Below are 23551 nucleotides of genomic sequence, written 5' to 3' on the forward strand. Positions count from 1 at the left end.
TGGGAATAGTAAATTTAACCCCTCTGAATTCCAACGCTTTCCCTACTCTTGCACAGACTGGAGTCAGAATATTACATCTTACCAGTCCAAAGTCCAATGTTTTCCCTACTGACTGGACTGGGTATAGTAAATGTAATCCATATAATGTCCAATGCTTTTCCTACTCTTTTTAGTATTTTTAGTAAATGAGGTTTTAAATTTGTAATATTTGATTTATTGTCTAAGTCTAAACATGCCGGCATAAGTAGTCCTGCACATTTCATTTTATCCAAAGTGGGTTTGCTGATGCCAAATATGAAATAAAAAAAATGCAGTGGTGCTGCCTTCACACTTGTTCGGCCATTTAAATTAAACAAGAAATGTTGCTCTCAGATGAAGGTGCACTCCCAAACAGGTTCCAATTATTTATTCTGGAATGCAGCAAAGCCAGCAACATAAAGAGAATTCTTCTTTCTTCTTTCAGAGGCGTTGCTGAACCCAAACATGAATTTAAAACACTGCTCATCATCCATCATAAAACCAACATTCTCAACATTTTTGAAGGTCAATTCTTCTAACATTTAATGTGGTAAAACATATGGTAGTTAGCATATCATGTAGATTTTGGTGCGTTAAACAACAAAATCTACATGTTATTCCCCATGAACTCATAATAGGTGTTATTTATCACATCCAAAAAACAACATATCCCATGGTATTGCAATTTATCAGGGGCAATAAATAATACCTCAACTTGTAATCAGGCCCTTTGTGTTTTCCGATGAAAACATGGTCATGTGTAAAAGTGGTTGTAGTTGGTCAAGTGCCAAAAGGATAAACCTCAACATATCCAAACTGTACTAAAACAGCATATTTTTATTATTTAAAATGTTTTTCAAGTTAGTTTTCTTTTTACTCAATAATGTTACAGCTTAAGTCATACCTAGTTTCTGTATTTTATTAAAACATTCTAATTTCAATTGCATTGCTTCTCAGTAAGCCTACACTCATAACCTCAATATTTTCGAAAGTTTTAAAAATATGTCTACTAACTGTACTTTTCATTATAATAGTCAGTAATGGAAGGGCACAGAATGACATTACTAAAGATTGTTCGTTCATGCTTCACAATAGAACCTGTCAGATCCTTTCCTGAGCATAGAGGTAGATTGTAAATTCTCTTAAATAACAAAATCTAAAATTAAAATGCACATTCTATAAAAAAAGAAATTGAAATCCTTTACCCAATAGTTATTCTTAAATTATGCATTTGCCTATCTCATTAATTCTGCAAGGAAGTGTCTTTTTAATATGTGTCAAAATGTCAATTAAACCATTGTGTGTACTTACCCATGGTCACAATTTTACAAGTGTTATAAATACTTACATATATCCCTGTCCAAGACATGCGTAAATCATGCATGTCATAACTTATGTGACAATATGTATATATATATGTCGCCCCCTGGCCTCTATGATCAGGAATTGTGGGTTTGAAACCATATCCTAAGCTGATAGTACACAAAGAGAATGATCCTGCTGTAACTAAAGCCAAGTTCATAAACCGTATGACTAACCTAGCAAGTTGGATGAGGAAAAACTTTCTGCAGCTCAATTCCTCCAAAATGGAGATACTGCTGTTTGGCAAGGCAGATGAATTGTGGGCTTCTGACTGGTGGAATAGTCCCCCTGGTGGCCATCAGAATTGGGAGAAGCTCCCTCCCAAGAGGTTGGGCAAAGAACCTAGGTTTCAGAATAGACAATAAGCTATCGATGGAGGTGCAGGTGAAGACTCTCGCAGGCATCTGCTTCGGGACCATGCAGATGCTTAGAAAGATCTTCCCATGAATCACGCTTAACGCCATGAAGGCCCTTATTCAGCTGCTCCTAATCAGCCACCTTGGTTATGGCAACTCTTTGCAGGTAGGAATCAGGGAGGATCTGTTATCCAAACTGCAGGTTGTGCAAAATACGGCAGCCCGTCTTGCCCTGAATAAACCAGCACAAACCCCCTCTCTTCCTCTCCAACGCCAACACCATTAGCTTCCTGTCAGGAAACAAGCCATCTTCAAGCTGCTATGTTTGGTCCTCAAGGCCCTGCAGGGAACAGGACCTGCTTACTTGACCAATAAAATTGAGCGGTATCAACCTGTACATTAACTTAGATCTAGTAATTGTAGCTTGCTCTGCAGCTTAAGAATAAGGAAAGGTAAAATGGGTGGGCATGCCTTTTCTTATCTGTCCCCCAAACATTGGAATGACCTCCCCAACCAAGTCCACGCATGCCCTAACCTGCTTCAATTTAAAAAAATGCTTAAGACCTGGCTATTCTAAGATCTTACTTTACATGGGGTCTTTCTTTCTCAGGCGCCGGTGTAAATGAGTATAAAGTAAAGTTTAAAGTAAAGTAAAGATATTAACAAAGAATGCTGAGTAGTCCTTGCCCCTTGATATACCTCCATAAAGAAATTGCTGTCCAGAAATTTTCATTCTTGATTTGTGTTTTTGTATCAGTAGAGAAGTAATTTAGCTTGGGTAGACATCGCTAATCCAGGGTGCTTTGTTCTAGATTACATTTTTGAAAATGAGGGATGTGTTGCAGTGATAATGTAATATTTCAGGAGCCATGGAAACCCACACACATCATTTTGGTGTCAAAACATAGGTTTTGGGGATCAATTAGTCTTATAGATACAGAAAATTCCTCCTTAGAGCAAACCTTCCACCGCTTTCCAAAATGAAGGCTTTAAATGATGTTTTAGCCATTATATTGGTAATTCGTTTTAATATTGTTTTGTTTCAGGTTTTCCATTGATTCAAATCCGTTACCATGAGTGAAGCAGATGGTAGCAGAGGATCTTTACCTCCTGGTAGAGTGTTGCTAACAACAACATTTGAGGACTCCATCAACAAAGGAAAATGTGTCATATTCCAAACTAATCTGAAAGAAAACTAACATCAACTGTGGCTGGACGGAAGAGAGTTCAAGATGCTGCAGAAATACGGCAAGACGAAGTTCACAAAAGATTGAAACTGACAAGGTGAAGAAGATCAAATATTTTATCATTGTAACAACAAATGCTACAAGTCGATTAAAATGGAAAAAAGCCTGGGAAACTTTGTCAACAAATAACAGAAACCAGTGAATCACAACAAGAATCCAAGTCTTCTGAGAAAGCGATGACAACCAAACCCAATGCCCATCCACTTAGAAGATCGATGGCTACGCCTCGTCCAACTCCAAAAACTGGTCATAATGCAGAGGATCTTCAATGTGTTATCTGTAGTTTAGCTAGAACAAGAACCAAAGGGATGGACGAAAGAACAAAGTACAGAGTTTGTGAGTCTCAAAGAGCAAACATGTTTTTATCTGCAGCTAGTTTCTTCCAAGATGAAGTTTTCAGCCGATTAGCTGATCTAAACAGCGAGGCAAATGTATTTGCAGCGCAAATGAATGCCCACCTCAACTGTATGTAAGCTTACATTAGAAAAAAAGACTGGACAATGAGCTCCCAGCAGCAACATAACCACCAGCCTGCAGTTAAGTTTGCACTCTTTGAAAAAGCAAATAATTTTTTTAAGCCACTCTTCACTGCTGGCTATGGGTTCACACTCAGTGAGATCAGAGAATTAATGGTCAACATTGATTAAGCTGCATTGCTGCATTATAATTAAATTAAGATTTTTCAAGTGAAAATGTGCAATGACAGAATTCATTTTTGTCTGCCTAGCAAAAAGAATGAACCACTTATGGTGTTCTCAGCTGATTTGACTCCTGAAGTTCTTGATGCCAAAATGAGATCACAAGGTGCGGTAAATTCAGCAGGAACCATTTTCAGAAACATCCTCAAAGATTTTGATTTTTGACTAAATAACAAATTTTGTGATGCCCCAGTACTACGCAAATCATGGGAGTCATCAAGAATGCCTGATGTTGTCTTACATTTTTAACATCATTATTTAATATCAGCAAAAAAAACTGTTACAAACTTTATTTTGAGTTAGGAACAGAAGCTGACACCATTGATGATGGCTTTGAAGATATAAGCGAAGAAGTGGAAGACAATCCCATGAACCTTCAGGCTTATGCTGTGCAAATGTACTGGGTTTTCCAAATCATGTTTTTTTAATTACATCATGGCAAAAAGAAAACTCTGCTACACGTGATGACCGCCCATGCAATCAAAGTGCAAAAGTAGAGAGCTAATCACTTCAAAGAATAGGATTGGTGTATCAACAAGTTATAAAGACAGTACAGACCAGGAACTTGGTGTCAGCTCATGCTGTAAAATCTTGTGAATCCGAAAGCACACCACTTCCTTGTCAGTTTACCAGGAAAGGATGTATAATTCTTGCTCTTGATAATTTGAACATCCAGCTCACATGATACTGCCATTGTGCTTTTTCAAGACTGTGCCAATGAAGTAGGTGCTGAAAAATAAGCTGTGTCAGCTGTCGGCATAAACAAACAAAGCTTTAAAATTATAACCCAACTGCATTGCCAGCATGTGCAAAATCACTAAAAGCAATCTACACATCCCAGTCTTCCAGAAAGTTTCAAAGTGGCTGAGGACATGGATCTTCTTCTACCTGATGCTGCAGTCTGCAAAGCTGATTTAACTGAATTTATCATATCGCTTATTCAGAGCGGACTGAAGGATGAAGAAAATCCAATTCCTTTGTGGGCTAGAATTCATGCTCTGATCTCATAGTGTGCCATCCTACTGATGATGGTTGGGTTTTTATCAGTAATTTTCATCACCAGTCACACATTTGTTACTAGGTATGCTCATAATATTTGAGGCTATAGAAACATTGTTTTGGAATTCTTTCTGGAACAAGAATGACAAATTAGGTTTTGCATATCTTATCTCAGAAGTGAACAAGGCACAGGGTGCACTTAATTCAAAAGACATAATGCAAAGACAGGCAATGTTCAATACACTCAGTACAAAATCAGAAACCTGAAAATCAGGTTCATAGAGTTTGTCAAAGAATGTAAAGAAAAATCTAAACATTTTCAAGTATTGGCAGCATTTTTAACCATGATAGCTCTAGTTAAAACGTTGGCACATGCTGATTGGGAAGGTGATTGGGAGATGCACATGAAGACTGTAGAGTCATGGATTACTGTGTTTCATGAATTCGGTTGCATAAACTACCTCAAATATGGGTCCTGGTATTTGGAAAGAGAGAAAAAGCTAGAGGTGAAAAAACCATACCGCTACAGAAAAGTAAAAAAATGTAATCCAAATACCTTTTGTGGTGAAAGGCAGAGAGGGAAGGTTCAATGCTGTGGCTCCAGATATGAAACTGGAACAGACGATCCATAGATCACAGAAAAGCTTCAAAGGAATTGTTGGTCAGGCATGTAAATGTGAATATGTTGCTTAATGGCAGCTAGTTTACCATGAAGTCTTTCTATTTGCAATGTTTTCAGATAGATGGGAAATACAAAATTAATAAACCATCGTGAACTCGTGGAAAAGAATGGGGAACATTTTTAATAAACATGTTGACAGGGATGTATGACGATACGACGTGTACCGTTACAACGTGTCCCTTTACGACGCAGTTTTAACAGCGCAAGTCGCTACAACGACTTGCGTTGGGGGGCGCTGATAGTGAATAGTTTAATTTACTATTCCAACACCAGTCCCCGTGGATAGTAGGGAAGGTGTTGGATAGTAAATTAAACTATCCCCCATCCTAGAGCGCCCTCCAGCGAAAGTCGTTGTAACAACTTTCGTTGTTAAATCTGCGTTGTAACGCAACCGCGTTGTAGCGGTTGCGTTGTAAAGGATGTTCCCCGTTGACAGCCTTATTCATTTCATGCGCAGCAAGGAAACACCTTTGTAATGACGGAGCCTGTGCAACTATTCAATTCTTTTATTTTATTTGTTTACATTTTATTTATTGGTATTAATGTAGGACATAGGCAAATTATAATATAGGCAAGAGACAGTCAGCAATGTACACAAAATCATTGCACAGCAGTTGACAAATATATTCACGTGAAACAGGTTTGTTTATGCATAGACCATCCACCACCTCGTGGGTCCACGTCTTAGGTTTGTATGTGAACATGTTATGCCAGGAATGTCATATAACACTATAAAAAGCAGTGATGGGGGGCGTCCGCAGGAGGGGGATGACTGTTACATCAAGGACACACAGAGCATAGGGTATAATGGCTGAATCCCACACTCATACTAGTGAGTCACTGGGTTCCTGTTCGCTGGTGGGTTTTCCAGTAGGTATGTCTGAAGTGGGCCCTATATGTCCCTTGGACGTGAGGAGATTGAAAGAAGCTCAGCATACATACATGTTTGGTCCTGCCATAAGATCATGTCTCCAATCAATTCCTTAAACTTAGGTGCCCTCCCACGACCCCATCTACAGGCAACCTGTCTTTTAGCCAACACAAGTCTGATGGACAAAAAACTTGCAATGTTTTGCCGGGATCTGCTCAGTATATCTGAGTAGAGCCAGCACAGGAGACCTTGGGAGTGATATAGAAACCATGCGGTCTAGTGCTGTGAATACCGTATTCCAGTATGTGTACATAGCCGCTACGCTGGAGAAATTTGCAGTGAGGGATGCGGAGGCGGCTACTTGAAGAGACTTGTTCTGTTTGTTTACAACAGAATACCCATTGTGTGTCAGAGATGCTCCAGTTGTCCCTACCACCTGTCCCGGACAACGCATGTGGGGTATGCAGTATCTGTGTACATGTTGCGATATAGTGTGGACACTAGATGAGAGGCGGTGGGTGCTCGCAGTACATGATGCAGTGGTGTTAGCACCACAGACTCCAATGGATAATCAGGGGTGTAGTCCTTCAGCCCATGCGGTAAGCGAGTATATAGAAAGGTTTCCATAGTAGTGGGTGGAGGCTTTGAATAGAGTTGATGTAGGGTGTGGAATTTACCATTTAATTATAAGTCGCCCCAGGAGCAGAGTTTCCGAGTCCTTGAGACCTTCCTGAATACCCCTTACTGGAGTAAGGGCATCTGGGTGATATACAAGTGGGAGCAATGGTGAATATAGGCATGGTGCCTGTAGGCGATCAGCAATGCGGTGCCAGGCTTGGAGCGTGCATTCCACAGAAGTGGGGCAGAGTTCACGAGGCCTGATCAGTGAGAGTATAAACCCCTCAAATGGGATAGTATCTGCAAGCCAGTGCTCGGTAGCCACAAGAGGTGTATACCGAGGGGGATGGAACCAAAAATGGGCAAAAAGTGTGCTGGGGCGCAGGTTTAAAACAATTCAAAATTAGCGATATCAAAGCCCCCTGTGAGTACAGTCGCATACACGCACACGTGTGTCCCATTTTATTTGTGTCTGTTTGCCTCCCCAGACCAGCCTAATCAGCTCTGCACGGAGGCTGGAGAAAAAATATCGCCCTGGGTCATATGGAATTTTTAAGAACAAATACAAAAATTTCGGTAGGACCACCATTTTAATGATGGAGATATGCCCCGCCATGGTTAGGGGAAGGGCATTCCATCGAATCACACAGTCAGCGACATGATCCAATGTACGCCCATAATTTAGCCGCATCAATTCCTCACAATCTGTCGTGACAGTGATCCCGTTGTATTTCACCTTGTCAGAACTCCATGCAATGGGGAAGTCTGTGTCGGAGGGTGTAGCAGCAGCAGTCAATGTGAAAATTTGGGATTTGGTCCAGTTAATAAGAATACCTGAGGGGCCACCGAACTTGACAAATTCTCTGAGAAGTGGATTAAGGTTCTGGCGCAGCTCCTTTACATAAAGAGTAACATCATCTGCATAAAGAGATATGAGAATGGGGTGCAAAAAACAGTGAAGCCCTTTCTTCCAGCTCTTAGCTGCTAGTGGCTCCATTGCAAGGGCGAATAACAAGGGAGATAGCAGGCATCCCTGCTGGGTGCCCCGCAACAGAGAGCTTGGAGAAGAGATGTGGCCATTAATCTGGATCTTTGCAGTCGGTGCCGTGTATAGGAGTCGGATACAGGCCATGAAACCATTGGGAATTTCCATACATTGGAGTATAGTGAAGAGGTAGTTCCATTCCACCAAATCAAAGGCCTTTGTGGTGTCAAGGAAGACCGCCACAAGTGCCAGCTTTGGGTCTACGTTTTGTAGTATAGAAAAGACTGTCCTTAGTTTATGGGAGGTTGCCCAGCCAGGGATGAAGCCGGCCTGCTCCGGTAAAACTAGTTTCTCCATGAGGAGTTTAAGCCGGTTGGCTATAAGCTTGGCGAGTATCTTGGCATCCGCATTAATGAGCGAGAGGGGGTGATAAGTCTCACATCGGTCTGTGGGCTTACCAGGCTTTAGTAATGAGATAATGAGTGCTTCCCTCATCGTCGCAGGTAAGGTCTGAGTTTCCTGGGCTTCCAGGAATACTTCTTTCAGTACTGTGAGGAGTTGATCGATATACATTTTGTAAAAATCTATAGGGAGGCCAACAGGCCCAGGTGCCTTCCCCGATGTCTGCATGATAGCTTCACAAAGCTCATCACCCTCAAATGGCGCCTCCAAAATTTCCGCTGCTGATCTCCCAGCCATCCCAGCACTACATCTTCAAGGTAATGTGAGAGGTCCGAGGGAGCAGTATGGCATGAGCTATACAGATCTGCATAGAATTCAGTGAACATATGAAGAATATCCAGACTATCCATATGTCGCACCCTATCACTATCCACCACGTCTAAGATATAATTAGAAAAACGGGGTGGTCTAATTTCAGTCACCAGTGCCCGTTCGAGTCTCCCCCTCCCCGTACCTTCGGGCAGTAAAATACTTGCCTCTGAAATTAGCTACCCGATCTGCTGTAGTGGTATAGTCTGTTATTTTTTCTCAGAGTAATGCCCTCTGGGCGCCCGACGTCTCGCTCCACATGCTGAGTTCTAGTTTCTTAAGCTCAATTTCAAGAGAACGCAAATTTCGTTGTATATCCCGTAATACCCCAAAACTTTTGAACATACATGTGCCACGCATAGTAACTTGAAAAGACTCCCAGACCGTACCCATGTGTGTAACTGAGCCCTTATTTCTAGCAAAAAAGTCAACTATCTCTTTACCTACCTCCGCCTGAAAAACCGCATCCAATAATGCCTCTGGCACGAGTCTCCAACATTGTGGGATCGCAATTAAGTAAGGTGGCGTTATCACTAAGCACACAGGCGCATGGTCCGAATACGTTCTAGCCAAATGCTCTACCGAACGACCAGGTCAGTTGTCTGGCCAAGTAAAAAGTGCCCTCTCTGGCAGATGGGTGGACATATCGCCACGCATCTATAAGCCTGTAGTTGAGGAATAATTGGGAAAGAACATCTTGTGTGTTGTTATAATATTGTGGAAGGGGATTGGATCTGTCTAGGGAGGAACGTAGGGCAGTGTTGAAATCTCCACCCCATATGACATGAGTGGATCCCACCTTAATGATCTTCCCCATAATGTAGTGAAGTAATCTGGGTTGTCTGTATTTGGACCATAACAGCAGGCTAGGATAACCGATTGCGTGCCCAGTGTACCCCAAAGTAAGCAGCTGCGGGCTGAGGGATCACTGTATGTACCTCCAAGTATAAAAGGTGTGTTCTTTTTGACCAATATGATTGTGCCCTGTGAGTATGTGGAATAAGAAGAGAACACCCGAGCGGAGGCCCATTTGCTGCCAAAACAAGTATCACGTCGTGGGTCTGTGTGCATTTCCTGAAGCATTGCTACCTGTATATGATGTCTGTCCAAATACGCCAGTATTTGTCAGCATTTGTGGGGGTCCCCAAGGCCTCTTACATCCCACGTTTTAATTCGTAGAGGCTCAGTGTTTATCGACATTCCATGTGAGATGATTTATCAGGAGGTAGCGCTGTGTGGTAGTGCGTGCGGCAGTGTATTCAAGGTGTGTCTATGGCCCACAAAGAGCAAAAATGGTTATCAGGTGCTGTCTCTTATGCATCAATGCAAACAGTAATATTCCCACCCCAAGCCCTCCCCCCAAAATTTCCCTTGCATGTCGGCAATGGGTCGATTTGCTGAACCCCATTCCTCCCACACCCACAACAGCACCCCAAACGTGCCGGTACATAAGTGCCCACCCATATTCCCCAAGTGTTAGAACCATACTATCTAAAACAATTAAAACCCACCCAGTAGGGTAGGTCACAACAAGAGAGATTAGATGATAAGCAATAGAGGGGATCTCCCATAAGGGGGGGCACCAGTAGGCTATGGCAAACCTTCCCATTTTCCAACTCCACTGTATTGCAGTTCACATGCTTACCGATGTAGGGGGGGATAGAGCAGTAAGGGAAGGGTGCTTGGCAAAGTCTAATGCAATCCTACCACTACAAAAAAAGAAAAGCATACAAAAAGGAGACCCCTCGCCCTTCAATCATACAGCATATACAGAGAGTAAAGCCCATAAGGGCACTTAGCTGTCTGTTTCCATCTTGTATGCGAGGCAGTGCAGCAAGAAGGGCAATCTCAGTCTCCACCCAGGGGAGACAAGGCAGATGGAGTCCTCCAGTGAGGCAACTCAATCCATCTTTCCCCCCAAAGAGGGAGCAGGGGATATCAAAGCCATGTCTGGTAGTGAGGCCAGTTTGAGCTCAAATTAATCCGCAGTTGGAGACGTAGATCTGGAAATACGTTCCTCTCGTGGCGATCTTCGTTGAATTGTCTTCAGAAAATCTTACACTTACTGTGGAGTATTGTAGAATGTGTGCAGGCTAGGGGTGGGGTTTTTAGTGAAGTCAGGAAGAATGGCGCTCAGACTAATGTGCGTGTTGTCTTCTGCGGACCCTGTATCGGTATGGTGCTACCAGGTCGGGGGACTAACTCGATAACCTCCGGAATTGTGTGAATCACAGGATCCACACTGGAAAGTGAGCACAGTCCTGGGCACACATGGTGGGGATATCACAATGTTGCTGTAAGTCTTATGCGTTATATAAATGCAGTGGTCGACACCAGCGTAAGTTAGAAAAATTTTCATCATGAAACAATGACTGTGTTGAGCCAAACAACCAGCCCTGAAGAGTCACAGGACCATTCCTAGTGACAAAACACGTGTTGGCTGGTTGTTTGGTTCAACACAGTCATTGTTTCATGATAGAAACTTTTCAAACTTACGCTGGTGTCAACCACTGCATTTATATAACCATAAGACTTACAGCAACATTGTGATATCCCTGCCACGTGTGCCCAGGACTGTGCTCATATTGCAGAATGTGTGTTTGCCATGGTGCGTAATCCGGAGTCGTGCAAGATACATGAGGGCATATTCGACCTGAGCCATCAGGAGTTTGAGTTTGACTGGCAGGAATTTTTAGCGCGCCTCCTGAACTGCCAGAGTAAAGTCAGGGTAAATGGTAACCTCATTTCCCTCAAAGTGCAGGGCCTTTAGTTCATGAGCTTTCATGAGGGCCACATCCTGATCCCGATAATTTAAAAGTCGAGCTATATTATGGGGCGTGTAGTTCCTCCCGGAGGAGGCCGCTGGCCCAGGGAGCGATGTGCCCGCTCTACCACCATGTTCAACAAGAAGGAGTCCGCTCCGAAGGTAGTGATCAGAAGGTGCTTAATGTAATCTTCCATGTGCCCGGTGATTGTGCTCTTGGGTATGCCAATAATTCGGATGTTGTTGCGTCAGCTTCAAGCCTCTAGATCTTCATTTTTGGCAGCAATAACTTTCAGTACTTTATCCATCTGTGACATTTGCTTTTGCATCTGTGTGGTGGCATCCTCATTGTCGGAGATCCTTTGTTCTGCCTCCTTTAATTGCCCATCGTGGTTGTCAACTTTCTGCACAAGAAAATCCAGTCTATTGTTTATCGTGTCCATTTTCCCTGAAAGGTCACTGAGGCTGTTTTTCTTAGCCAGGAGCAGCGTTATAACATCATCTTTCGGGGTCGGCAAGGGGGAATGCGACTGGTCCGTCCTGGTCCGTCCGGAGTCAGCCAAGATGGATCTAGTAGAGGCTTTTTTGTTTTCAAAGGTGAGTCTGGGTTAGCGGCCATCAGGCATCCCCAATATGGTTTTGTGTCGGGTTGCTTTTCGTCTTCCTGTTCTTTTTTCTTTTCTTTTTCTTCTGTCCTTCTTCCTTCCCTTTCCCCATCCTTCTCCTCTTTTTATTTCCTCCCTATTTTGTTTCGCTCCTTATTCTCATAACCTGTGCCGAGTAGCAGGATGGTGTGAGGAACATAGTGAAAAGCCGGATATAAACAAAACAGTCAAGGGACGCAGGGATCATGCAATTAAATAGCATTTCGCAACAGGTTGGTACTGTGATAATAGTTTGCCAGGAATTTCAGGGTTGCATGAGCATTCCACGTGTAGGTATGGCAGCCGGAACCCTAAGCAGGGAGCAGGCCTGTTCGGCATGATAGCATGTAATGATGGCACGCCCATGTGGCGATATAACACAGGAAGACGCTAATAAGGGATCACCTTCTCATCAGACTTTGCTGGGCTGGTGGGCCCACACCAGTGGAGCCAGCCAGTGAAGTGCCAGGCCACAGTGATATATTTCCCTCGGTTGGTAGAGCAGAAGAAGGAGCTGCCTTGTTGTGGAGTGGTGCCCAGTCCTTGTCAGATCACCAATGGGGTGGACGCGCCATAGGCTGTACTACAGATGTCCTGCTCTCTCCGACACTCTAATCCCCCACACATCCCCGAGGGGGTCTCAGGCAGTCTCTGATGGTTACTAAGTATCACCATTTGTGCAGCTGGTATCAGGCCCCAGCCAAGTAGGTAAAGGGCGCGTGGAGCAGATGCAGGCAGTTTCACCCGAGGCCCAGCCCAACAGCACCGATCACCAGCCACCCAGCAATAGAATAGTGGAGATGCAGGCAAGCCCAGGACGGAGGCACCATGGAAGATGCGGGTAGGTCAGAGGAACATGGCCCACCTCTCATTAGAGGCGTCCCATGGTCGCAGCTTCTAGTTTCACCCAGCGCATTTAAGCGTAGCGTGACCGGGGTGCTCTGCTGCTTAGGCGGCTCCGCCCGCATGTGCCTGTTAGTGTGCGATTTCCCCCATGTTAGCAGTTCAGCAGCAGACACCACCGGGGCAAAGCAGGGAGTCACTGGTCAGAGCAGAGGTCCACACATTCCTATGCGGCACCAGTTGCGCGCGCCAGGAGCAGCAGAGAAACTGCACCAAGCCCCGCACCCCACGAAGAAAATGCTCCACCACAGCTACAGGGGGTCCATCCATGTTATACTCTCCCCAGAGTGTCATGGCATTACTCGGAGCTTCTCAAAGCTTGTAAAAAAAAAATCTCTTGGCGAGGGGTTGGGGAGCAAAGCATGCAGTTCAGGGCGTACCGCCACGTGAAATCCCCGGGGCTCCGTTAGAGTTGCACGTCAGCCAGGGCTACGGGATCAGTGGTGCCTCAGTCCCCCGCATCCGACAGTCCGCTCCAGAGGCGCCTCTGTGAACGCGACAGGCGCGATTTTCACTCCAGCTTGGCTACAGTTCTCGAGGGCTAGATTCGCCACCTTGTAGTGCAATTTTCAGTAGTAGTAGAAGTTAAATGCCGGATTTAGTTCACCTGGACTCCAGAGTCTCACAGGAGTGTGGCCATCTTGGATGTGCACCACCTAGCGCCCCCGTGACTATACAATTTCGTGACCAAACAATATGTGTATACGGATATAAAGACATGCCTACAAGATGTCCTAGAACATGGATCAAAACTATATGCAGAACTGAAGGAGAGATTTGTAATGCAAGAGAAAAAGCTTTTTGACATAATCACTCAAGCTAAACTTCCAAACTTTAATTTCCATAGTAATAGTTTTGTCCAACTGATAGAGCGCGCGAGGCCACCCGACCAATAGTTTTCGCCGTTTCCGGCTTCAGGGCCCATATACTTTCAAATCACCATATACATCGATCGGGTGACTTCACGAGCTCTACCAAGTTGATGTGTGTGTGTTCCCTGCTAATAATTTTCAGTGCACCCGACTTACCATCCACCGATGCGGGTATCTAATGACCACAATGAATCAGGGAGCTAGCTGTAAAAGAAAGGCAGCAAAATGCAAACCCAAACAATAACATTCAAATACTGTTTAAATGACCACGGACAACTGGAAGTTTTAAAATGTTTATCTAAATTCAATATTTTCTTGCATGAGGTACAGTAAAATAAGGCAATCAATAACCAAGGTAACGTAAATTATATAGGCATAAAGAAATAATGACAGGGTAATCATTCAAATGTAATATGAAATGCAGATGGAAAATACTATAAAATCTCAGAAATGTTTAAGCATGGACAGTTTATGCATGAATAACTATGGAGGGCCTATAAAGAGTAACACGCTTCACTTAAGGTGAATGGGCCTTTGAACAATCTAGGCAATGAAGTTCTAGACCATATCATAAAATTACAGACTGCAATGCAAAATATAATTTCTAACCAGTGAGTAGACATAGGAACAAAACCTTATGACTTTCAATAGTTGCGGAAAGGCATGGAAAATATAACATATGCAATGATGAACTTTATTAAAGCAAAAGTCAGAAATTCAGAAGGTGCAAGATTTAAAGAGTTTTCAGAGCAATATTTACCTAGAAAGGTGTGGAAACCAAACCCTGGCCACGGGTCAGTTAAGGACAGGAAACCCTCAAGGAAGGATACCCCTCAAAGGACAGCAGGTGCAGAATGGACACCCAGGACAGGACAGGATACCCTCGGAATAGGAATCAGGACAGGACCCTCAGGACAGGACAGCAAACCCTCAGGACAGGACCCTCTTCAGGACAGGACCGGAACCCACAGTTCGGAAGCAACGCCTGCGCTCCACCCGCTCTGCAGCTATCGATCAAGACCCCGATTGGGTCAGCGAACTCCCAGCTAAGTGCTTTGCCAGCACTTTAAGGTTCAGTAGAACCTTAGTCTATGGTCAAATTCGGACAGAGTGCTTCGCAGCGCTCTGTATCTTCAGTCACCTATTGAGTGCGTTGGGTCAGTGACAGGTCAGCTAAACCAGACAAGTCGGACGGTTCACTAGGTGAACCCAGGGTAGATATACAGTTTGGGGTCAGTGTACCACCCCCCAATGTTGCAAAGTGTCAGAATCCTTCAATTTGGATTGGTCCTAAGGTAGGATTTGGGTAGCACACCAATCACGACATAGAATCTCAAGCCTTCATTTGCATAATAGGGTACCGCCTAACTAGATTGGGGTTCTCATGAGAACTGGTGCAGAAATACAATGGCAACTTTAACATTGTTGCTCTGTGAGCACATGTGATTGGTTCAGCCGAGTTTTCGGGTCGTTCTCAGGAGCATCTTGCTCATCACTGCCAACTGGCTGAGTTCCATCATTCAAGGTCTGCTCTGGCTTGGCAGGTCGCGCAGGCGCAGAAGGACCTCCAAAATGGTTCTCGGCACAGACAAACCCCATTCCCCGCGGTACATAAAAAGTAAGCGAAAAACAAATTAATACATAATAATGTCATTATGAAAATACATCACAGGATTTGTACTTTTGACTCATCATCAAGAAATAAAACTATTGCATTAAAATGTTAGCTACATTGACACAGTCACAAGAGCAGTGGCACGAGCAGTACCACATGATAAGCACAGCTATGAATTACGCATGCGCATAACTTTCCCTCCACTTCTGCAGACGCGTCAGGACACGTGAGTGTGGCTGACGCATGCGCAGTAACTAAATACAAGCGGCGGCCATTTTAGGTGACTTGGGTAAATTATTTTAGTAAAACACATGTGCAAGCTTCACTATCTATGTTCAAACTTAACATAAACGTTAGTAAAACATACATTTGTTACCTTATTACACATAAACGAGGTTCTTGACTTCGGCAAGCCGCAAAATATGCGAAGCTTTGCTTCATCAATCCCCTCTTTGATGATATTTTCTATCATCACAAATTATAATGGAACCAGATGCCAACTTTCTTTCACACTTTATAAAGTTCTATTTCTTCCAGCAACCGTTCTAACTTTTCTCTCTCAGTTTTAGTAGGGTGAGAAGTCTTCACCTTTTTGTATATCTGATCATTCACTTCCTCTAATTCAATCTCATCCACACTTCGTTTCACTCCTCTTGCATTTACCTCGTGCTTTTTTGTGCGCTTGCGGCATTTACAGCATAAGAAAATGGAAAGTATAATAAGACCTATAATACCAATTGGCATCAGAATTTTGAACAATAAGCTTTTACCTATGCTAGCAAGCCAATGACCTACATTTGAGAGACCATCTACCAGTCTCTTCCAGGCACTATCAACCTCGAGTGGTTTGAGTTCCTTTGACAAATTAGTAATGTTTTTCACATATCTTTTGATCTGTACACTTTTATCCGGAATATAAGTGCAACAATGTTGCGCCTTCAACATCCGGCAGACTCCGCCCTCTTTCGCTAATAAGGTGTCAAGAGCAAGTCGATTCTGCAAAACCATTGATCTGATCGCAACCATTTCAGTATTGACCAGCAGAAATCCATGAGCTGTTTCAGTAGACAGCACATCTACTATAGTAGACAATTTGCAAATTCTGTGAGTGTTCAGAACCACTCCCACTCCAGGTATCAGTGCACTGAAAATACTACCCATAATTTCACCTATACTTTCTCTTTTACTACGCACTAAGCCATTAGTATCTTCATTGCTTCCAGCTTTCCCATTCACATTGTATATTTTCGGGAAGACAATGCCAAAGTAGCAGCTTCCATACCAGTGATCCGGCAATTTGAAATAAGCCTTGTCCCCACAAATATAATAAATTCCAGGAAACACAGGCTCTGACCCATTTTTGAAACCCCAACCTCCAATTACCTTGTAATTATGTTCGCATTCACTGGAACCAATGAAAACATTATTATAATAGCTAGTCTTCTCGCGGTGAAGACATAGCTTGCCTTTTTTTTCAAAATCCAGCAACAGAGCAGGACCCGCTCCACCAGATGAGGTGCCTTCCATGTTCTCTGCCCACTTTGGCTTTTTCTGACTTTCGTCATTAGCCTTCTTTTGAATTTTAATTCTTCTTTTCTCTGCCATGTTCAGGAACATTTTTTCCTGCTCACGCAAAGAACAAGTTAAGTTATCTCTGTGTGCGTCTGCTATGTCAATGTTACCTATAGTCAGAAAGTAGTCTCCCATATATCTTATGGTGTCACTTTTGGTATGTACAGGATTCAAGTTCCCACGTATAGGAAGTTCAGAAAAGATCACGTCATTGTTAGAGTAATAGTACTGTAACGGTCCCCTTTTGTAAAATAAACTAGCTAAAATGCTACAGGATATTCCATATGTCAATGGCAGGTGATGGTATGTCACGCCTTCAGCCACAGAAGTAGGTAGCTTCATGCAGACATAGCAATCTTCAATTTCCATAGTCTCTACATAGTGTATTAATAAGTTTGCGAAAACATTTAAGTGTGTCTTGTTCTTAACTCCATGATAATGTAGTCCTCCCTCATCTGATGCTTCTAAGTTCTGTTTTGTTTGTCTCAGGGCTCTTTCATGTCGTGCTACACTCTGTGTTGTTAGCTCCTCACTGTCAGTATTTACAACTTCAGTAGGGACAATGTTAGTATCTTTACTTACAGCAAAGGGAATGAAAATTGTTAATCCTATCCAGATAACTATCAGTACTACTACACTACATATACACACCTTGCAACACGTCTTAAAACGGCTGCAACTAGGTCTACCATTCACTGTTGAATCAGACATTTTGGCTCAGAAGGAGTTTCTCGAACCCCTCTTTTTGGCTTTTCACAACTAGCTTACTTCGTGCAGATTCACGGTGGTTCGTCTTCTTCTTCAGCTGAGTACCCAGGGACGGGCTCTCCGTCGCTCACGTCAGTTATATCAAGATCTTCAAGTTCTTCCAAAACCAGTGTCCATTCAGGAGACTTGTACTTTTTGTTTTGTCTTTTTATTCGTTCACTCCTTCTTTTGGAAGAGTCTTCTTCTTGCTCTGCTATCCGAGCACTTCTTCTTGCTTCTGCATGTTTTTCTTCCACTGTCTTTATCCTTAGTCTCAATCTTTTTACAAACCTAGGCTCAAGGTTGTTTCTTTTCTTTAGTCTCTTAGTCGGTACTTGGACTTCACTTTCTTCTCTTATTCTCTTGTTCTCTTTATCTTGTGGTAATTCTTCTCCACTTTCTTCTTCTACTTCCCCTATCTGGCTAGTTCCAGGGCTAGCATCAAATTCTTCTGCCTGGTTGCTAATCTGGCCTTGTTCAGGAATAATTTGCTTTTGGCTTTCGATTGTCTTTATTTCTGTGTCTATTCCCTGAACCCGTTCTTCTAACCCTCTCTGATCCTGTTCAAGCACTTCGATCTCTTGATTTTCTTCTGCTCGAACTATCACTCTATTTCTAGTCTCTCCTTTATCTGCATCAGGTGTTAGCGGTGGTGTATCGAACACCTGCTCTGTCCCTGTCTGACCTTCTCCTTCATCAGTTTTGATGTGAATCTCAAGCGGCTGAGGTTTTTCGCCTGTGCCTTGCTTTTCCTGACTAGTCCACTCTCTACCTTCACTAAGTCGCTCTCTTGTTCTGATAGGATCTTCGGTCAGATCAATCATCGGTATCCATTCTTCTGGCCATATGCTTGGCAGCTCGTCTTCAGCTACTCCTGGCTCAGTTTCCTGGACCTCTTCAGCAGGCTGGATTCTTGGCAGTTCGTAGTCAACTACTCCTGGGCCAATGTCTGCTGTTCCTGCAACCTGACTGGTGCTGGGCTGCTCGTTGTCAGTTGCTTCTGGTCTGGCTCCTTCAGGGTCCTCTGCTGGTTGCCCTTCTTCTTCAAATCCTCTGTCTGGTAATACCTTCTGGGTGTGTCCAGCGTGGATCCACTGGGGAACACCTGCGACCTTCACTGCAGTGGTTGTTACCAGGATTACTTGGCGTTTCTTTCCCCACCTTGGTGCCAGACAGCTTGATCGAGTGTGCTTCTTTATTTTGACCCAATCTCCTGGAACCAAGCTGTGGAGAGGAGTCGTTGGATTGAGGATGCCGTCGTCTCCAATCTGGCGAGAGATAGAACGCACTTGATCACCCAATCTTCTGCAGTATTCAAGCACCAAATCATCAGTAATATTCAACAGTTTGCTTCCTGGCACCCATGCTTGTCTCATCACTCTTCCCATAATGATTTCATGGGGACTTAGGCCTGTCTTGCGGTCAGGAACACTTATCAGTCCCATCAGGACCAGGGGCAGGGCCTTCACCCAGGTCATGCCAGTAGCATTTGTCAGCTTTGCTAGTCTGTTTTTGATAGTTCCATTTACTTGTTCTACTATTCCAGAAGCCTCTGGGTGGTATGCACAATGCAATTTTTGCCTTATTCCGAAGGCCTTACATAATTCAGCCAGTATCTCATTCTGGAAATGTCCACCCTTATCTGATTCAATAATGTATGGTATGCCGAATCTAGGTATCAGTTCTTTTAGTAAACACTTCGCTACTGTCAGTGCGTCACTTTTGGGAGTAGGGTAAGCTTCTACCCATTTTGAAAATACACAAACAATGACAAGGACATATCGCTTTCCTTCACAACGGGGCATGGTGATGAAATCAATCTGTATTTTTATAAAGGGACCCCCTGATCTCCCAATCTTGCTCAGTTCAACCATTGTCCTCTTGCCTGGGTTCATCTGTTGACATGACAGGCACCTCTGGCAGAGGGACTCTGCTACCTTCCTGAACTTTTTACTGTACCAAGTCTGTTGAAATACCAGAATCATGGCATCCCTACCAATGTGTGATCCTTCGTGTATTAATCTTGCCATTGCGCCAAGCAAGTGTCGGGGTAACACAGGCATACCAGTTGGGCCCAAAATCACACCATCCACACGCCTCGGTCTACACCCATCCTCCTTCCATTTCTCTCTTTCTTGCCAAGGAGCCGATTCCTGCCACTCTCTCACTTCATCCCATGTAGGCACTTCTTCAAACACCTGAAGCTGGCAGCTGGTTCCTGGCCCCCCTCGTTTTGGATTTACAATATACCGATCTTTGGCACACCATTGGGCCACTCGATCAGCATAATCGTTTCCCAGTGATACTTTGTCCATGCTCTTTTTATGAGCAGCACATTTTACCACTGCCAGTTCTTTGGGCAACTGGATGGCCTCTAAAAGGTCATGAACAACCTTTGCATTCCGAATGGGAGTACCTGAGGAAGTCATGAATTCCCTCTGCAGCCACAATTGGCCAAAGTCATGCACAACTCCATAACAGTACTGACTGTCAGTATACACTGTTATGCGTAAGTCCTTCCCAATTTTGCAAGCTTTTATCATAGCTATTAATTCGGCTACTTGTGCAGACTTGATGTTATATAGGTAACCTGCTTCTTCAATTTTTGTGAAAGAGACTACTGCATAAGCAGCACTCAAGCCTCCGAGTTCATGTCTTAGACAGGAACCATCCACAAATAGTTCTTTATCATGTTCAGGCAATGGCACTTCTTTTATGTCTGGGCGTGGTTTAGTACTGAACTCTGTCAGGTCAATACAATCATGTTCATCATCATCCCCACCTTCTATTTCCAAGGGGTCGGGGAGTAAAGTGGCAGGGTTCAGAATACCGCACCTAACAATGCTTACATTTGCTGCACCCACAAGAATCCTCTCGTATTTAGTCAGCCGACTAGGGGTGAGATACTGTGTTTTAGTTCTGGTCAATAGAATTACCACTCCATGTGAAACATACACGGTCACAGGATGTCCCATGACAATGGACTCACTCTGTTCCAAACTTGCGCAGGTAGCAGCTACTGCTTTCAGACAGCCTGGTAACCCAGCAGCTACTGGGTCCAAAGTGGCAGAGAAATAGGCCACAGGCCTTCTGGTCGTGCCATGTTCTTGAGTCAGGACTGACAATGCACAATTATCGCGAGTGTCACAGAATAGGGCAAACTCTTTGGAATAATCTGGCATTCCCAACGCAGGGGCTGTACACAGACAGTTTTTCAGTCTTGTGAAAGCCATTAGACTTTCATCGTCCCACTCTACAACATCTGGCATTCCTCTCGTGGTCATTTTTATCAAGGGCCTGGCTAAGGCTGCAAATCCCAGAATCCACTGCCTGCAGTACCCTAATACACCCAGGAACATTCTGACATCTTTTTGAGTACGGGGCAACTGCATCTTTTGAATTATTCTCACTCTTTCTGATGTGACCTTTCTGACACCCTTTTCTATTTGGTGTCCCAGATATTTCACTGATTTCGCACAGAACTGTAGTTTGTCAGGGGCCACTTTATGCCCTTTCTCACACAGATGATTTAAGAGGGCAATGGTGTCAACTACACAGTCCCTATGACTTTTAGACGCCAGTAGAAGGTCGTCTATGTACTGCACTAACACAGAGTTCCCAGGTAAGATCAAAGTCTCTAGACATTTTTTCAAGATCTGATTAAAGATAGAGGGGCTCTCTGTATACCCTTGAGGGACCCGGTTCCAACAATACACGTGACCTTCGAAGGCAAATGAGAAAAGAAATTTGCTGTCGGGGTGCAGGGGTATCGAAAAGAATGCATGACATAAATCAATCACAGTGAACCATTCAGCATCCCAAGGAATCTGGTACAATATCACTGCAGGGTTCGGGACAATAGGGCAGCAAGGAACTACAATTTTGTTAACCTTTCTCAGGTCCTGCACTACCCTATACTTGCCACTAGGTTTTTTGATGCCCATAATCGGTGAGTTGCATGGGCTGCTCATCACTTCCTGTATGATGTCTCCTTCTAATAATTTTTGTATTTCCAGAGTGACACCTGCTTTCACTTCAGCATTCATTCGGTAGGGCCTAGTGTTAGGATATACTGCATTGTCCTTGATGGCTATCTGTATGGGGTCCACATCTTTCATCAACCCCACATCTTTTCCAGTGAAATCCCACACCTCTGGCTTTACGGCTTCCTGGAGTTCTTGGGGCAAGTCCTGCAGGGTCAATCTTCTAATTTCTGAGTCAGGTCTAAGTAACAATAGTTTATAAATGCCATCTTCATCTGGGGTCTGTATTTCAACACCTTTTGGTGTGCAAAAAATGGTACAGTTCATTTTGCACAGCAAATCACGACCCAGTAGATTCACTGGACTGGTGTCACAGACGACAAATCTATGCATCTGTTTAAAATTTCCAATTGAAATCTCCATTGGTTCGGTAACAGGAGTACTAATCAATTGATTAGATACACCCACTACTTGGATATTTTCTCCCGAGAGGGGTAGGTTTGGAACGTCCACTGTTCTTACAGTAGAACGGGTAGCGCCAGTGTCCAACAGAAAGGTGACATCATTTCCGTCAACCTTTCCTTCAATATATGGTCCAGACTGGTCTACCGGCAAGGAAGCGCCAAGTACGCACTCCTCGTCCTCCCCTCTCAGGCCCCGTCAGTCCTGATCATTACAAAGGAAGGTATCATTTAGCAGATACTGCGAAGTTGCTGTATTTCTGTTCTCCCCGCTTTCCCAAACTTCTATCTCTTCATCTTCTGCCTGTCTTCCCCTGTATACCTGCTTGGGTGCTCGAGGCACCTGGACTGTTTTTACCTGGGGTTGAGTCTTTCTTGGTCTTTCTTTCTGCGTCTGTGGAGTTAAATCAGGAGTTTTTTCATTAGCATCTACTAATTGGGGACACTCGTTTCGCCAGTGTCCAATTTCGCCGCACTGATGGCAGGGAAATTTCTTCATAGCCTCTTCCCTGCTAAATTTGGGCCGGGGCTTTCCTCCACCCCCTCCCCCAGGACTTTTGTTCTCAGCATTCTTAACCATGTTACTCAATTGTTTTTCCTGCTGTTCTGCGAGCTTCACCTGAGCCCACATCACCTTTTCCTTAAGGGCCTTTTTCTTCTCTGCCATCTCGTCCTCGCAGTACTTAGCGTACCGCAGGACCTCATCCATTTTCTTAGTATGCCAACAGATTTTATTATCTTTTATCCACTGACAAATTTCAGGTCTTAAACCATTTACAAACCTGTAAATAAAGTGCGTCATGTCCTTCAAATCGATGTTATCAATACCACTGTATGTTTTAAATACCTGCAATAACCTCTCATAGAAGGAGTGCACTGTCTCGTCCCTTTCCTGTGTTGTTCTATCTATTTTTGTCCAATCAGTTTCTTTTGCGGGCACCTTTTCTTTCAAATGCTGAATTACCTGCTCATATTTTCGCATGACATCCTTTGATGGCTCCCCAGTTTCCTTGTTTCTGGGATACTCCTCACTGGGCCAGTCTATGGCTATTTGACACTGGGTCCATAAATCTACTGGAACCACAATGTCGAAAAACCCATCCAGGTCTTTCCACAGACATTTCTGTACCTTCACGAACCTCTCCACCTGCCTGTACCAGTCAACTGGTTTCTCTCGTAATTTTGGAAAATCGTTCGTGAAGGACACAATATCCTGCCTAGACCAGGGGACATGCACATATTTCCCTCCTGGAACTTCGCGCATGGGGCATAACTGCTCAGGTTTTTCTACCTCCCTTAAAGCAAACTCAGGAGTCACTTGTCGGGAGCGAACCTCTTCCCTCTTTTTCGCCCACCTGCTTCTCCATCTTTCCACATCTCCCC

This window comes from Lissotriton helveticus, chromosome 2_1 (assembly GCF_964261635.1).
Source record: "Lissotriton helveticus chromosome 2_1, aLisHel1.1, whole genome shotgun sequence".
Lineage (NCBI taxonomy): Eukaryota > Metazoa > Chordata > Amphibia > Caudata > Salamandridae > Lissotriton > Lissotriton helveticus.